The sequence below is a fragment of the Lithobates pipiens genome, unplaced genomic scaffold (genome assembly GCF_037356315.1).
Source record: "Lithobates pipiens isolate NorthernLeopardFrog02 unplaced genomic scaffold, aLitPip1_a1.2 Scaffold_30, whole genome shotgun sequence".
In the NCBI taxonomy this organism is placed as follows: Eukaryota; Metazoa; Chordata; class Amphibia; order Anura; family Ranidae; genus Lithobates; species Lithobates pipiens.
In genome coordinates, this window is record NW_027507791.1 from 163621859 (window position 1) to 163636578 (window position 14720).

General features: G+C 50.1%; 5 pseudogenes; all 5 read right to left on the reverse strand.

Moving 5' to 3' along the window:
• Positions 1–4460: 4460 nt before the first annotated feature.
• Positions 4461–4579, reverse strand: LOC143949396 (5S ribosomal RNA; annotated as a pseudogene).
• Positions 4580–4957: 378 nt separating this feature from the next.
• Positions 4958–5076, reverse strand: LOC143948915 (5S ribosomal RNA; annotated as a pseudogene).
• A 103-nt stretch (positions 5077–5179) lies between these two features.
• LOC143949866 (5S ribosomal RNA) lies at positions 5180–5297 on the reverse strand (annotated as a pseudogene).
• Positions 5298–5619: 322 nt separating this feature from the next.
• LOC143945712 (5S ribosomal RNA) lies at positions 5620–5738 on the reverse strand (annotated as a pseudogene).
• Positions 5739–5838: 100 nt separating this feature from the next.
• On the reverse strand, positions 5839–5957 carry LOC143949754 (5S ribosomal RNA; annotated as a pseudogene).
• Between the last annotated feature and the right edge of the window lie 8763 nt (positions 5958–14720).

The following is a 14720-nucleotide window of genomic DNA, read 5'->3' on the forward strand; positions in this document are numbered from 1 at the left end:
GTTTGAAGCGCCCCACCAGTATCTGATTATTGGAGGGGACTTCAACATGGCTTACTCCCCCGGTCTAGACAAACACTCCCTGGGAGGCGGGAATCCACCCCGGAATGTTGCTAGAAGCTCTACCCTTTTTCGCCAACTGACCAGGAAACACGCCCTCTTTGACACCTGGCGCACCAGGTATCCATCAGCGAAACAATTCACCTTCTATTCCCACCCCCATAAGTCCCATTCGCGACTGGACTATTTCTTTGTTAATGCCCCAACCTTGAGGGCCTGTACGGACTCACACATTCAAGCCATTTCATGGTCGGACCATGCTCCCATCAAACTCTCCCTTGCACTCTCCCCGGGCACTTTTCGTACATGTAACTGGCGCTTGAATGACTTCTTGCTTAAATACGGCCCGACCAGAGTGGAACTGGAGCGAACATTGGAATTATATTTTGCTGAGAATGGCTCCTCTGGGGTTTCCACTTCTTCTCTCTGGGAGGCCCACAAGGCAGTCCTTCGGGGCCAGTGCATATCCCTCTCCTCCGCCTTGAAGAGAAACGCCAATGCCGCCCGTAGAGCGCTCCTGGATAGACTCTCGAGTCTGGAAGCGAGGCTGCTCACCTCCCCATCACTGGCCACTCTTAGGGAGCTTATCAGCGTTCGGGCTGGGCTGAAGGACATAGACATCGGTAAGGTGGAGAAGGCCCTCCTTCGGCTTCGGCAAACGTATTATGACAAGGCCAACAAGCCGCACACACTCTTAGCCCGACAACTTCGCGAGCGGGCGGCGACTTCGTCGCCTGCCCTCCTTAAAGACGCCAAAGGCATCCTCCAGTCCCATCCCGCTAACATCGCCCAAATATTTCATGACTATTACTCCGTTCTCTACAACGACCCGAGTGTCCCACATACCCCTCCCTCATCTGATCTTTCCCGCGATATCGACTCCTACCTGAGAGACTGTGACCTCCCTGTCCTCACCCCTGTGGCTCTTGAGACCCTTAACTCCCCAATCACGGCAGAGGAGATCGGGGACGTGGTGAAATCTCTACCCAATGACAAAGCCCCGGGCCCGGACGGCTTTCCGTACCGGTACTACAAGACTTTTCTCCCACATTTACTGCCCCATATGACGACCTTGTTCAACTCGTTCCTCTCATCCACACCAGTCCCAAGGGACATGCAGGCCTCCTATCTTACGCTCATTCCTAAGGTGGGCAAGGACCACACCCTCCCGTCTAATTACAGATCGATAGCACTCCTCAATACTGATCTAAACATATTTATAAATACGCTAGCGGGCAGATTAAATACTCTTCTCCCGTCCCTCATACACAGGGATCAAGTGGGCTTTGTTCCCCTTCGCCAAGCTGGGGATAACACAAGGAGGGTCATCGATCTAGTGGATGTTGCGAACAAGGCCAAGATGCAGGCTTTACTGCTCAGTTTGGATGCGGAAAAGGCCTTCGATAGGCTGAGCTGGCCTTTCTTGTTCGCAACGCTCCGACGGGTGGGCATAGAGGGCCCCTTCCTCAGAGCCATTCTGCACTTGTACTCATCCCCCTCGGCCAGTGTACGCACCCAATTTGCCACATCATCGGCCTTCCGGATCTCTAACGGGACCCGGCAGGGCTGCCCGCTCTCCCCCCTCCTCTATGCTCTGTGTATTGAACCCCTGGTGGCCCACATCAGACAAAACCCGAACATCCATGGGATTCCGGTACGTATTCGCGATTTCAAGATCTCTCTCTTCGCTGATGACGTTCTCCTGACTCTTACGCAGCCCCATATCTCTCTCCCGAACTTACATCTCGAACTGGATAGATATAGTGCTCTTTCGGGGTACAAAATCAATGGCTCTAAAATGGAAGCCCTCCCCCTTAATATCCCCCCCTATACTATATCGGTACTGTCACAATCATTCGATTATACGTGGAGGACGCCCTCTCTAAAATACCTGGGGGTCCACCTAACGCCTTCCTACGACTCTCTCTATGCAGCCAACTTTCCCCAACTGCTTGTATCTATCAAAACATCCTTAGCCAAGTGGAGATCTCTGAGGCTGTTGCTGCTGGGTCGTCTCGCAACACTAAAAATGACCGTTTTACCCAAACTTTTGTACCTCTTTGAGACTTTGACCATCCCTATCCCTGCCTCACTTTTTAAAAAACTCCAGAGTGACCTTTTAAATTTTTTCTGGAACTATAAGAGACACCGGATCAGCAAATCAGTTCTGTACGCCCCCCGTACCCAGGGCGGCCTAGCATTCCCCAATATAGCCAAATACTACCTGGCTGCCCAGTTGCGTCCTGTGGCCTCCTGGTGTACTCTCCACGCTTTTAATCGCTGGACGCAGATTGAGAAGCTGTGGTTAGCCCCCATTCTCCCGAACTCCATGCTTTGGAGCTCGGATATTACACATGGGGGGGCACACCTCCTGGGCCCCATGGTGCTGCTGCGCACGCTTTGGCGGCGTGCGAAATTGTCGTATCCGCTTACTACTGACTCCTCACCGGTGACCTCATTCCTGTTCACGCCAAATATCCCAGACAGCCTGACCTTGCAGATGTCCCACTTTTGGATGAACAGAGACTTATTCCATTATGGCCACCTGATAGACCCCAGAACTAGATTTTTGAAATCCTTCCAGGACTTACAGAACACCTTTAATCTACCCAAACAGGCCTTCTTCAGTTATCTGCAACTACGGCACTATGCCCATTCATTTGTGGCCAACCTTTGTTTTTCCCCTTTAACTGAATTTGAAAAAATATGTTTGGAGGGCTCTTCCCCACAGGGTATGATATCCCGCACCTACCAGCTTCTGATTGCGTCCCCCTCACCGGACGGGCCAAGACATGCCTATATGGGCAAGTGGGAGCAGGCCCTGGGTGAAACTATACCCCTAAACACGTGGCAGCGTATCTGGTCGCAGGCTTCCAGAAGCTCCATTTGTACACTCTACAAGGAGAACCAATACAAGATCCTATTCCACTGGTATCAGACCCCGGACCTGCTCCACTCCATATACCCACTGACTGACTCCCGGTGCTGGCGCTGCCATAAAGATAGGGGAACGTTATTCCATATCTATTGGACGTGCCCCCTACTTCACCCATACTGGCTGATGGTGCAGTCCTTGCTCCGATCTATCTTCGGCGCTGAGGTGCCCTTAGATCCCAAAATTTATCTGTTGGGTCTGCCACCCGTCTCCTTCACTAAAAGGTCACAGAAACTATTGTCGCATGTATTAACCGCAGCCCGCTGCCTGGTGGCCCTAAAATGGAAGCAGACGGACCCCCCCTCCTTATCTGAGCTCCACGCCAGGATCAGAGATGTTAAGAGGATGGAATACCTGACGGCCTCCCTGAATGACACCCTTGATAAGCAAGACGGAATCTGGGGGCCTTGGGTCCTATTCGAGACTCCCCCAGCCTACTGATGCATGTTTTTTTTTTTTTTTTCTCATGGGGTTACTGCTGCCTGAGGTGGCTGTTTTTTTGGGACAGCCCTGGGCTCTGGGGGCGGGAGGCTGCCTTAACCCTTTTGCACCCTATTTCTATTCTTTCTCTTCTCTTCCTGACTTAGCTTTTCCCTTCTCGGATGCTCCTATTGCTATATGTTGAAGTGACCTGTCACAGGAGACCCGCTATTGCGGCCCTTTTACTCTATAGTAGTTTATTAGGATCTCAGGGGTCATAAACTTTACGAACCGCTACCTACTCTTACCCCTACTCGGGATGCTGGTTTAACTGACAATCTGATGTTGTGATTATTACTGTACTATGCATCATCCTGTGCTCTTTATTGGGAATGCTCTGTTCTCCTTTTTATTCTTTTTTCCTTTTTCCTGTTCGCACGATTCTTCGTGTTCTTGTTCACCTTTCCTATTTTCCTTCTTTCTCTTTATGTTCCCTTCCTTTTTCTTTTTTGGTCACAGAAAGGTTTGTTAAATTGACCGGTAGCAGGCTGCAGGAATCTAACTCTCCCGGTAACTGAGTGTCATTGTACTGTAATGCATGAGTTGATGCAATGTTGTATTCTTTGCCTTTGCTTACTGTGGTCTGTGACCGCTTACTTTTATTGCCTGTGCCTTATTGTTCCTTCTTTGATTTCTTTGTTTCACTTGAAATTTCAATAAAATGTCAGTTTTCAAAAAAAATACCTCCAGGGCATCCACGTACAAACGCCAAGATGGTCGTCTTGAGAAACAAGCGAAAACAACAGGTCAAAGCCAAGAACATAAAAAGAAGCCTGCGGCATCTGGAAAACCCAAGCTGTCTCCCATCCAGGTACTAACCAGGCCCAACCCTGCTTAGCCTCGGAGACCAGACGAAATTGGGCGCTTTCAGGGTGTTGAGCCCGTAGCCAATTTCTTTGTGCACTCTCAACCCTCTTGACAAATGCCAAGATGGTCACCTTGGGAAACAAGGGAAAAAAAACAGGTCAAAGCCGACAACATAATGAGAAGCATACAGCACCTGGTATTCCCAGACTGTCTCCCATCCAGGTACTAACCAGGCCCATCGCTGCTTAGCCTCCGAGATCAGATGAGATTGGGCTCTCTCAGGGTGATTTGGCCGTAGCCACTCTCTTTGGGCACTCTGAAGCCTCTTGACAAAGGCCAAGATGGTCACCTTGGGAAACAAGCTAAAAAAAACAGGTCAAAGCCAACAACATAAAAAGAAGCCTACGGCATCTGGTATTCCCAGGCGATCTCCCAATCAAGACACTAACCAGGCCAGATCCTTCTATGGCACCTGGTCTTCCCAGACAGTCTCCCATTCAGGTACTAACTAGGCCTGACTCTGCTTAGCCTCTGAAATCAAACGAGATCGGGTGCGTTCAGGGTCAAGTGGCCGTAAGCGTTCTCTTCAAGACACACCCAACCCTCTTGACAAACACCAAGATGGTCGCCTTGAGAAACAAGCGAAAAAAACAGGTCAAAGCCAACAACATAAAAAGAAGCCTATGGCACCTGGTATTCCCAGGCGGTCTCCCATCCAGGTTCTAACCAGTCCCGACACTGTTTAGCTTCCGAGATCAGACGAGATTGGGCGCTTTCAGGGTGATGGGGCCATAGGTGATCTCTTCCAGCACTCTCAACCCTCTTGACAAACGCCAAGATGGTCACCTTGGGAAAAAAGTGAAAAAAAAAAACCAGGTCAAGGCCAACAACATAAAAAGAAGCCTACAGCACCTAGTATTCCCAGGTGGTCTCCAATCCAGGTACTAGCAAGGCCCAACCCTGTTTAGCCTCCGAGATCAGAGGAGATCGGGCGCTTTCAGGGTTATGTGCCCCAGGCAATCTCTTTGGGCACTCTCAACCCTCTTGACAAATGCCAAGATAGTCACCTTGAGATACAAGCGAGAAAAAAAACAGGTCAATGTCAACAACATAAAAAGAAGAATACGGCACCTGGTATTCCAACACCATCTCCCATCCAGGTACTAACTAGGCCCAACCCTTCTTAGCCTCAGAGAAGAGAAGAGATAGGGCTCTTTCAGGGTGATGCTGCTGTAAGTGATCTCTTTGGGCACTCTCAACCCTCTTGACAAATGCCAAGATGGTCACCTTGGGAAACAAGCGAAAAAAAAAAACGAATCAATGCCAACAACATAAAAAGAAGCCTACAATAACTGGTATTCCCAGGTGGTCTCCCATCCAGGTACTAACCAGACCCGACTCTTCTTAGCCTCCAAGATCAGACGAGATTGGGTGCTTTCAGAGTGATGTGGCCATAGGCAATCTCTTCAGGCACTCTCAACCCTCTTGACAAACACCAAGATGGTCACTTTGGGAAAAAAGCGGAAAAAAAACAGGTCAACGCCAACAACATAAAAAGAAGTCTACGACACCTGGTATTCCCAGGCGGTCTCCCATCCAGGTACTAGCAAGGCCCGACTCTTCTTAGCCTCCAACATCAAATGAGATCGAGTGCTTTCAGGGTGATGTGCCCGTAGGCAATCTCTATAGGCACTTTCAACCCTCTTGACAAACGCCAAGATGGTCACCTTGGGAGACAAGAAAAAAAAAAAAAGTCGGAAGCTAGAGACAATACGGCCCGAGTCCTCAATTTAATCCATGCGGCGCATGTACAGGGAAGGCCCTTGCTTATGTTGTCAACGGACGCGGAGAAGGCCTTTGACAGGGTGGCCTGGCACTTTTTTAACAGAAAATATTTATTAGACAAATCAGCATTACATTGCAAAGAACAGTAAATCCGATATTACACAGTTGCAGAAAGGAAAAAAACACCTTCATCCAGTAATCATTCTTAAATTAATAATCCAGCAGTACAGATAACAGGAGTAACCATTACTCTATCATAAATGCAGGACATCCCCAGCGGAACTTCACAGCCATCAGGCAGGTACCTGACATTTGCGCGAGCCCACGGAAGAAGGGGGGGGGGCAGGGAGGAAATGGTCGGGAGAGAGAGAACAGGTCGGTCAACCGGGGGGGGGGGGGATCCACCACTGTCTCAGCTCAACTCAAAGTTAGGGGGAGGGGGAACCAAGATCAGCGGACGCGTCTATCCAGGAGGACCAAATTTTATCAAATTTCCCTGGGCATTGTCTACTTTCATAGGTCAACTTATACAGGGGGAGCACCAGGTTCACTGATCTCCTCCACGAGGCAGTTTCCATCTCAATAGAATCTCGCGTCTGGCATAATACAATGCAAAGGTAAGGCACAGTTTGCAGTACCTGTCCCCTCAACATCTGCCAAATGGCTCAATAGTAGGGTTTGAGGGTCGACCTGAAGGTTCGACCCGGTCACAGCATTTAGCGTAGAAACCACTTCCTCACAGTAGGGCTGGATTTTAGGACATGACCAGACCATGTGCCAGAAAGTGCCAGAAAGTGCCCACCTCCTGTTTACACCTTTGACAATTAGGGTCCCTTTGGGGGTAAATACGCGCCAGCCTCTGCGGGGTGAAGTAGGCCCTATGCAGGAATTTAAATTGTATAAACCTGTCTTTCGCAGCTATCATTGTTGGAATTTAAGAAGTCAGGCACTCCTCCCATTCCTCCTCCCCTAGGGACGGAATGTCCGAACTCCACTTCTCCCGGGATTTGGTCAAACTAGTGTCATGTTCCACCGTGAGGTAAAGATATAAGGTCGACAGGGTTCTCCCCATCACCCTGGAAGTCAGTAGATGTTCAATGGAGTCCGATTCCAGAGTCAGAGGGGCAGGAAACTGAGCCCCAAAGGCGTGCTTCAGTTGCCAATATCTGAACTGGAAAGAAAGTGGAAGCTCATATGTACGTCTCAGTTCTTGGAAAGTCATTAGCCTACCCTGATAAACTATGTGCTTTAAAGTGACGATTCCTCTTTTTGCCCACAGAGAAGGGTCTGGGATACTATTCAGGTGAGGGAGCATGGGGTTGCCCCATAGGGGCATATGTGGGGAGATGTGGTTGGGCTTTCCATAGCTCCTCCTTGCCTCCCGCCAGACCCTCACCGTGGTACGCATCAAGCCCGTCATGGAGGAGCTCACAATAAGCCCCCGAAATGGTTGATTACTCAGAGCTGCATAGGAGCCAAGGATGGCTGCCTCCAGGGTGACCGCCGGGTTTTGTGTGGGCTGGGAGAACCACCACCGAATTGTGACCAAAACGGCCGCCCAGTAGTAGATCTGAAAGTTTGGGAGCGCCAAGCCCCCCCCCCCCCCCCGATAGTGGGAGATATAGTATCTGCTTAGCTATCCTGGGGGGTCTCCCAGCCCAGACAAAGGATATCAACAGACTCTCCAGTCTCTGGAAAAAAGTGGAATGTGGATGGGGGTATTACGAAAGAAGTACAGGTACTTGGGGAGATAGATAATTTTTAACAAATTGACGGCATCTGAGATCCAGAACCTGGAAAGCCTCCATAGTCTAACCGCTGGTCCCAGGGAAAGAGCCAATGTCAGAAACAGAGGTGCATGGTCCGATATCCCCCTGGGCAATATTTGTATGTCTACGACCCTTGGGAGGACTGGGCTCCGCGCAAAGACCAAGTCAATGCGGGAGAATGTTTTATGGGTGGCAGAGTGACATGTAAATGCCCAAGACCCGGGGTGTCTCCACCTCCAGACATCCGTCAGGCCATATGTGTCTGCCCAGGCAGCCAGCCTACGTCCATGGTGTCCCCCCGGAGTCAGTCTGTCCATGTCTGGGTCAGGAACTAGATTAAAATCACCCAGGATAAGAGCATTATCAGAGGCAAACTCGGCCATCTTGCTAGTGATAATCCCACAATGGTCCAGGTCATTGAGTAAATTGTCGCATGAATAATGACATACCTGCCGTCCGGGTCCAAGGCCAGATCCAGGAGCCGAAAGGGGAGGGACTTCAATACTAGGACACTTACCCCCCTGGCAAAACTAGAGTGGGTGGAGTGGTAATGGTACCCCACCCAGGGTTTTTTGAGGGAAAGAAGTCTACTGCCGATGAGGTGCGTTTCCTGGAGTATGCATATGTGTGGGTTATAACTTTGAAGAAATTGGAACACCAGGGATCGCTTAACCGGGGAGTTCAATCCCCTGGTGTTCCAGGATACAATGTTAAGTGTAGACATGGATTCTGGGGGCAGTGGAAGGATCAGGATCATTGTGGAACCCTGCTCCCGGATTGGACCGCTGGACCCGGGACATACATATCCGAGGACAATGCAACACTGAAATATCAATATTTTTAGTAAACAAGTACAACAAAACTAAACAGAGAACAAACAGATAACCCCAATAACCATACATGAAAAAAGAAAAAGGGAAACAAAAGTCCCTGGCCCCGTTAGGGGAACAGTCCCCACCCCCCACCCCACCCAACCCCCTTAAACTGAGGAGGGTATTCATCCCAAAGTGTATCAGCTCGCCGGCTGCAACTGGGGGTCCGTGCAGGAGGCAAGTTCCACCCCCCCCAGACATCCTGGGGGGGTTTAGGTAACCAAGTGAGCGGCTCACTAGGCGTGAGGCAACCGCCTGCTCTATGAAGGAGGCTGACAGGGACATGGATCTGGGAGGATAAAGAAAAATTGCAGTTTGTCCCATCAGTGAAAATGATCCAAAAAGGGGAAGAAGGAACATATGGTATGAGCCCCCATGCTCCAGGAGGGAGCAGGAAAGGGCAAAGAGGAGCGGCATGTCACTGCCTTCTCCCGACCGTATCTCAGGTCAGGGGTATCAACTTGAACTCCCGCTACCGGGGAGGTTGCTGCCAGCATTAGAGGTGAGCCCACCATCGGTGCAAACAGGGCACAACAGGTGCAACAAAGGCCGTGGGCATCCCAACAGTAGAATGGGTTGTAAACAATTCCGAAGAGGTAGTTAGTCGATCAGCGGGCCGGCGCCAGCGAATCAATCCAGGCGGATGCCTCTCCGGGGGTGTTAAAGAAGCGGGTCGTCTCTCCATCCTGGACTCGTAGACGGGCCGGAAAAAGAACACTATAGCGAATGTTACGTGCTCTCAAAGCCGCTTTCACGTAATCAAAGGATTTCCTCGGGGCGTGGTCTCGGCATGCAGTGGTGAGGACGCACTGTCCCTGAGCTCCGGCGCTGACCCCGGTATTTTAGCACTTATTCGCCGCATGAACTACTCCACACGCCCGGGAACGATGGGTAGGAGAACCGGCAAGTCCCTGCCGAAGAAGGGCGCGCCCGAGGGATCGATCAAATGGTTCCTGGCGGAGCCTGATGAGGTGGGGGACATGGATGGCTTAGGCCGCTCTCCGATTACCATGAGCGCGGCCGCAGGCCCCCCCCCCACCCCAGGCCTGAACGCAGATCGCAATCCCCGGCCTCGTCGGCGGGTTCTGACAGGGAAGAGAGTGAGACAAGACGATCGGAAGTGGCAGCGCTGGTGAGCGGACTTCCTACTAAGTCTGAACTGGCATCAATGCTCTTGGGGCTAGAGAAATCCATCAAGAGAGAAGTGTCCGCTGTCCATTCAGATCTTGCGCAAGTTTTGGACCGCGTAGAGGAGACCGAGCAGAGGCTGGACAGGCATGCTACCGCCATTAGGTCTCTGTAAGCAACTACCCGCTCTCTCGCTATCGCTCATCGGTCTGCCCTCTATAAGATCGAGGACAAGGAGAACCGTAACAGATGGAACAACATCCGGATCCGGGGGCACCCGGAGGCGACCGGGGACGAAGACCTCCTCCCAACGATAAGAGGCATCTTTAACGGCCTATTGGGGAATGCAGCTGACCATCCTTTGAAAATTGACCGAGTTCACAGGGCCCTCCGCCCTCGTAACCTGGCGGCGGAGACTCCGCGTGATGTGATCTGCAGAGTGCACTATTTTGAAGAGAAGGAACGCATCATGAAAAAACTCAAGGGGACCCCAGTCCTGGACTTTGATGGGGCGTCACTCTCTTTTTTTCCTGATTTGGCCAGGGAGACTCTGGAGAGACGCAGGGTCCTGCGTCCCCTAACTGAGAAACTGCGCTTGTCCTCCATCAACTACCGGTGGAGTTTCCCTGCCGCCCTGATCGCACACAGAGATGGGAAGACGGCGGTTCTGCGGTTCCCAGAAGATCTGGAAAAATTCTGCATGGATGTGAGCATATCCCCGCCGGATTTACCGGGTTGGCAGGAAGGCATCCCACCCCTACCGAATAATCCTGAGGAGCCATGGCAGAGAGTGTCCCGCAAGCAACGCGTCCCCTCTTTTAGCCCAGCTAATATGCATGCATAGATGGCACGTCTGATGGCGCTCTTCTGTCCAGTATTCCGCACTGATGGCGCGGCTTCCCTGGTCCCACAAGTATAACAAGTTGTTTATGTTACCTTTCATTTTTATTTCTGTTTTGGTGTTTAACGCCATACTCTCTCAGCTGCCTACGGAGTGTCTAATTTAATGGGAACGAAGTGTTGGAGTGCCTACGGGTGGTCCTGCACCGGGGACACTTGGGACATGCCTCTGACTGTCTCTACCTCATAACACTTGGATCCCCTATTGTGAACATTGGTGGCTGGTGTTCTCGGTTCTTGTGTTTCCCTAAGTGTACATGAACTCTGTGCTATTTCTTTCATTTATGTGTTATTATATACTTTGTAATTTGGGGTTGGAGCCGGAGCTGCGGCCTGCGACTTCTGTTTTAGACGGTTGCGGGTTGCTGCTGCCTGGCCACATGTGTTTTCCCTCCGGGGGGCGTTGGGCGGGTCTTGGCCCCCGGGCTCCGGCCATTTCGATGGCTGGGGCTCCGGGGGGGGGGGGGGGGGGGGGTCCGGTCAATTGCTCCTTTACTGCACTGCGATCTGCTGTGTGCGCATGCCGCGGTAGACCCAATTGGGTTGTGTGTGCTGCAGGGGTTGCAGGTCATAACCTGTAATACTTACCTTCTCACTACTCTCCTTCTCTTTCCTCTCCTTTTCACACTTTTTCTTTCATCCCCCTGCCCTTTACTTCCCCTGCCTCTGGTCCTGTTTCCTGGTAACGGGCTGTATTTGGAGTTCTCTGACGGATCCCCATGGCTGCGGTGGAATTGTTATCGTTAAACGTGAGGGGCCTCCATGCCCCTGGTAAATGTCATAGCCTATACCGGGAACTGGGTCGCCTGCGGGGGGACATTGTCTTCTTGCAGGAGACCCATCTTACCCACACCACTTCGGTGAAATTATTCTCCCCGCAATACCCAATCTGGTATTATAGTCTCTCTGATGTGCATAAGGCAAAGGGTGTGGCCATTGGGTTCCGTGGAGGTACCCCTTTTAACATGGTAGAGATGTTGAGTGACCCTCACGGACGCTTTCTGTTCCTCAGGGGCAGCCTGGGCGGGATGCCATGTACGTTGGCGACCCTCTATGCTCCTAATCGAGATCAGGCCACTTTTATTGCCACTACGCTTACGAAATTGAGGGACTTTGCTAGTGGATGTGTTATCCTGGCTGGAGACTTTAATTACCCCTTGGAACCAGTGTTTGATACGTCCGTGGGCAGGTCTTCGGTTCCTCGTAAGCGTCTTGCATACATTCGTAAACACTTGTGTGACGCCCAGTTAATGGACGCATGGAGGATAATGCATCCGCGAGCAAGAGACTATACGTATTACTCGAGTGCCCACCAATCCTATTCCAGGATTGATTTTTTTTTCTTGATCACCACCACCTTTCCCTATTGACAAATTCAGTAATTGCTTCATCAACCATATCTGATCATGCCCCCATTTTGCTTACCATTAATATCTCTTCGTTGCCCCGAAAACCAGCCAATTGGAAATTAAATGAGAACCTTATTAGTGAGGAGGCAGACAAAATACACATGCAAGAGGAACTAAATCAGTATTTCAAAGATAATACCCACCCAGACATTTCCCCAGGAGTACTGTGGGAAGCCCATAAGGCCCATATGCGAGGTAAATTCATGGAGTTGGGCTCCAGAAGGAAAAAGGAATTTGCACAGCAACAATCTAAACTATTGTTAGAAATTAGCGCCCTTGAGTCACAACACAAGGCCAGTCTCGCTCAAGCCACACTACATAACCTAACAATGAAGAGGGAGGAGTTGAAGGCCATGTACCATGAGCAATGGAAACGGGAAGCCCGTAGGGTGTCACAAAAATTCCATGAATGGGGTAATAAACCGGGGAGGCTTTTGGCTCGTTCCCTACAACAGGCAAAAACCAGGGCTTTCATTGATAAAATTAAGACAGCTTCTGACGCTCTCACGCATGAGACCACAACTATAGCCAAGGAATTTCATGCTTTTTACCAACGCCTATACCATGTCCCTCACGCTGTGCCGGACTTGGTGGTTAGGAGAACTCTGATCCAAGAATATCTACAGCAGGCCAACTTGCCCAAACTGAACTCTGACGCCCTCGCCTCATTGGACGGAGAGTTTTCTGTCCAGGAGTTCAAAGTAGCACTGAAGGCTATGGCGAGTGGCAAGGCCCCTGGACCAGATGGCTTTACGGCCTTTTACTATAAGGCCTTTGCGGAGACCCTGCTGCCGCGCCTCACCTCTTATGCTAACACGATCTCACAGGGGGGGACACCCTGTCCGGAGACGCTGCATGCACATATCTCGGTGATTCCTAAGTCAGGGAAGGACCCTAGTTTATGCGGGAGTTATCGACCTATATCTCTCTTGAATCTAGACGCTAAACTGTATGCCAAAGTTATAGCAAACAGGCTTCTACCCCTACTTGCACGCTGGGTTTCCAGTGATCAGACTGGGTTTATCCCAGGTAGGGAGGCACGCGACAATGCTCTCCGCACCCTGTCCCTGATGGCTTGTGCTAGGGGGTCCGCCCAGCCCACGTCAGGGCTGCCCCCTCTCGCCGATTTTATTCGCTCAAGAGGGGATTTTATTCGCTCTATCCCTGGAACCCTTCCTCTCTACAATTAGACACAATCCAAACATCCATGGGATCACTGTTGGTGATCGAGAACACAAATACGCTGCTTATGCGGATGATATTCTGTTCTACATACAACAACCCCTGATTTCCCTTCCCAATCTGATGTCTGCCTTCTCACAATTCGGTCTCATATCTAATTTTAAAATTAACATGTCCAAATCGGAGATTCTTAACGTCTCTATCCCCGGGGAAACTGTGATTCGTCTTAGAGACTCCTTCCCTTTTAGCTGGCAAACACACAAAATGAAATATTTAGGCATCTACCTCACACCTAAACCCCAGACTCTATTTCGCGTTAACTATATACCCCTTCTTAATGCAATTCGAATGGACTTACAAAGATGGTCCCAAGTCGCACATTCGTGGTTAGGGAAAATTAGTGGGATTCTGTTTTTATTCCAGATGATTCCAGTGGGTATTCCAGCTACAGTGGTGTGAAAAAGTGTTTGCCCCCTTCCTCACTTCCTGTTCCTTTGCATGTTTGTCACACTTAAGTGTTTCGGAACATCAAACCAATTTAAACAATAGTCAAGGACAACACAAGTAAACACAAAATGCAATTTGTAAATGAAGGTGTTTGTTATTAAAGGTGAAAAAAAATCCAAACCATCATGGCCCTGTGTGAAAAAGTGATTGCCCCCCTTGTTAAAACATACTATAACTGTGGTTGTCCACACCTAAGTTCAATTTCTCTAGCCACACCCAGGCCTGATTATTGCCACACCTGTTCACAATCAAGGCATCACTTAAATAGAAGCTGCTTGACACAGTAAGGTCCACCAGAAGATCCTTAAAAGCTACACATCATGCCGAGACCCAAAGAAATTCAGGAACAATTGAGAAAGAAAGTAATTGAGATCTATCAGTCTGGAAAGGGTTATAAAGCCATTTCCAAAGCTTTGGGAATCCAGCGAACCACAGTGAGAGCCATTATCCACAAATGGCGAAGACAACGTCCAAGGAACTGCAGGCCTCACTTGCCTCAGTTAAGGTCAGCGTTCATGCCTCCACCATCAGGAAAAGACTGGGCAAAAATGGCCTGCATGGCAGAGTTCCAAGGAGAAAACCACTGCTGAGCAAAAAGAACATCAAAGCTCGTCTCAATTTCTCCACAACACATCTTGATGATCCCCAAGACTTTTGGGACAACATTCTGTGGACCGATGAGACAAAAGTGGAACTCTTTGGAACTTGTGTGTCCAAGTATATCTGGCGTAGAAGGAACACTGCATTTCATAAAAAGAACATTATACCAACAGTAAAATATGGTGGTGGTAGTGTGATGGTCTGGGGCTGTTTTGCTGCTTCAGGACCTGGAAGACTTGCCGTGATAAAAGGAACTATGAATTCTTCTGTCTACCAAGAGATCCTGAAG